Here is a 3,259-nt window from a genome sequence, read left to right on the forward strand (position 1 = left end):
ATTGAAACTACACAAAAAAGGATATTAACGTAATAATCCACATTAACCCAAGAAAATTCAACCAAAATTACGACCAAAATGAAGACATGGTGAAGTTACAATGGCAAAAAGTATAAATAAAGCATTATAACATATAATAAATACGAAGAACTAACAATCAATAAGTTATAAATTAACATTCATAATCAGTAACTTACCCAAATAATATTAGCTAAAGAAACGATGACTAAAATGTAAGGGAAACAAAATTTAAAGCTAAAAATATAAAATGATAAAATTGCATTTTAGTGACTAAATCGAAATTTTATAGAATCAATACTCCTCTTTACATAATTAGACATACACTGCGTAGAAACCCTAATCCCCTTTATACGACGTTGTTTTGGGTGTTTTATATATACCTCATTATAACTTCGTCTGTTTTACTTTCTCCACATCCTCTCTTTTATTTCTCTAAGCCGAGAGGGGAGATGAGCTTCCCTTTGGCTGCTCCCTACGCGATTCTGGTGAAGCACCGGTGACCTCCTCTTAGCTCCGTAAAATATCTCTTTCAAAATTCTAGACAAATCGAGCACCAAACTTATTTCCACCCTTCCTAATCTCTCTAAAATAGAACAAAAAATGGCTACCTTTGATGCTATGAAGGTCCTTCAACTTCGGTGAAGCAAGAACAAACCTGATAGGTATGATTTTCTTCTCTTTCTCCTTTTTTCTTTTAGTTCAAATTTTTTTTTCTCTCTGTTTTTTTAACTTATCCTCTCCTCCTCTTCTTTTGTTTTTATCTTTTTACGGTTGGTCTCTTCTCCTTATATGTTGAATGCATTAATGAGAGTGGTCTGCTGCAGGTAATATCAGAGTTGTTAGGAGAATGTTCATGGTAGGAGATGGCTTCCCAATCGAGGTAGGTAAAGATATTATATGCTTTGAGTTTCTCTTGATTTTTCTAAATTTTATTCTTTTCCTTACTGTTACGAAACAGTGGTAGGAATGGCCTCTTGGCAGTGACCAACACGGTGGTCGGAGTGTAACCGGATGACGGCGACGCATCGTAGAACTTGGTCTCAACGGCGGCTGGAGAAAGGGTGAAAACCCTAGTTTGTTTGTTTCAACATATTTGGGCTTAGGATTTGGAACTGTTGAGCCCATTTGATGGGTCTTGTAATGGGTCAATATTGGGCCTTGGGTCCACTGGATTTGTAACCTATAAAAATATAATTTAGTAAATTTAATTTTATTTTTAATATTAACCTATTCAATTAACATTAATTACTAATATAACTAAATATGTATGCAGTCTTATAAAAGTAGTCGTAGTAATAATAATAATAATAAATAACTAAAATAATCGGACAAAATATAGTATCTATAATAAGCTTGTAAGAAAATCAAGTCTCCACCACTAAAATGAATAAGATGCATTTAATCAAATACTCTTTAATAAGGTTGTAACGGAGATTAGGTGTAGATGGGGAAAAGGGACGAAATTGGGTTTAAATGTCAAGACAATATATGTGCAAGTATAAGGTAAATTCCACGAAATAAAGTAAAAGTAGTGCAACGAGAGAAATTGTAACAAACATCAAACAACTAATTCTTCTCTTTTTTTTGTTCAAGTATTGTTCGAAAAACATTATTATTATTATTATTATTATTATTATTATTATTATTATTATTATTATTATTATTATTATTATTATCTATCTTTTTCTTTTTTTCATGGAACAAATCAATTTTTTCTTGACAAGGGTAGAAAAATAGGGTAAAAAATAAAATGTTTCGGGTTAACAATGAGATAAAAACAAATAAAAGGGTAAAGACACAAAATTGGTTCACTAATGGATATAAATGGGTAGGCAATTTGAGTAGAGAATTGAGTAAATCCTAAGTGTCCTAATCATATTAAAGCATCGAGTTCAATATGTAGTCTCGATATGCATTTAATCACAAGTTCTAGAATGTCAATCATTAATCCAACACACTCAATCAAACAAATGAGCAAGAATGAAAAGTAAGCTCGTTTAGGCTCAAATCTCACAAAAAGGTGTAATGTGTATTGAATCAAGAAATATATCAACCAACGAATTCATGGAATATCAAGAAAAATTTTAAAGAAAAATACTAATCATGTCGTTTTACTATCATGCACCCTAAATCCGATAAAAGGGGATCACAAGATTATAACATAATCAAAGAAATAAAGTAAGAATCGAGATCAACAACAAGACATTTCAACATATTAATCGAGGCAACTTAATTCCAAGCATATAAACAATCGAGAGAAAATTGATGCAATTGTTCTTTACCCCTCACTTAAGGCATATTGTCCTAATATGAAAAATTAGAGCATAGAAGAAGGAATAGAGATATTCCTCGTGTCTAATGACGGTCGTGGTCATGACCTCGGCGAGAGGTACTCCGGTGAAGGTAAGACAACACCTTGGAAAGTTTAGACTAGATGGAGTTGAGACGATTGTTCACTTCATGAATTTGGGTTTGTACGTTCGATTGTGGATCTTCCACCGGCGCCGATGGTGGTGCACTCCTCTGAAGAAAGACACACTTAGTTCAAGGTGTCTTGGTACATGGAGGGATAATGAAAGGCACATCAAGAGTATCGGCGAGTAGTCCCATCATGTACAAACATTACACATCTAAGCCATCCATTGCTAAAACATAGGTAAATTATGCAACATCAAAATTCAATGGAAAAAGATGATAGGCAAAATGAGTGACGTAGAGGCTGAGAATGGGTGGGCGATTGGAGTGCACAACACGTTCAAAGGCGTGAGCGAACAAAAACTCCTAGTTTACCTTAGTGACGATTAGTATACACCATAAAAAGAACAATTGAACCTTACTTAAGCAAAACATAATATCGTCATGTACCAAATAGTTGTATGCAATAACCGATGGATGTATCGAAGTACGGGGTCATGGTTGTGTCATCCCTTTGTTGTTCAGGCATTGTAGATTTTCCCGCCGAGGCGGTGAGAGCGGAATAAGCTTTGTTTGCGTCAAAATTTTGCGGCATGTCAAGCAAAGATGTCAAATAGCCTTGGTCCGTGACATCTGTCATAAACTCTATAGAAAAATTGAAATCATAAATAGACATTTGAAAATACTATCCCAACAACCGAAAAGAAATAACATCCGGGGAAGTCACGCTAAACACACGATGCTACAAAAACTTAAACGTGTCTTTCATAAAATGTTCCACATTTAATTTTAGGATATAAAGACCAACCAATAGCATCGAAGT

At 34.0% G+C, this 3,259-nt stretch overlaps 1 long non-coding RNA gene across 1 annotated transcript; it reads left to right on the forward strand.

Moving 5' to 3' along the window:
• Positions 1 to 443: 443 nt before the first annotated feature.
• On the forward strand, positions 444 to 1,184 carry LOC120195449. The gene is made up of 3 exons (XR_005523054.1): positions 444 to 683; positions 846 to 901; positions 980 to 1,184. It is a non-coding gene; the product is annotated as an uncharacterized LOC120195449 (long non-coding RNA).
• The last annotated feature ends 2,075 nt before the right edge of the window (positions 1,185 to 3,259 follow it).

The sequence above is a fragment of the Hibiscus syriacus genome, unplaced genomic scaffold, assembly GCF_006381635.1.
Source record: "Hibiscus syriacus cultivar Baekdansim isolate YM2019G1 unplaced genomic scaffold, ASM638163v2 tig00117012_pilon, whole genome shotgun sequence".
Taxonomy (NCBI): domain Eukaryota; kingdom Viridiplantae; phylum Streptophyta; class Magnoliopsida; order Malvales; family Malvaceae; genus Hibiscus; species Hibiscus syriacus.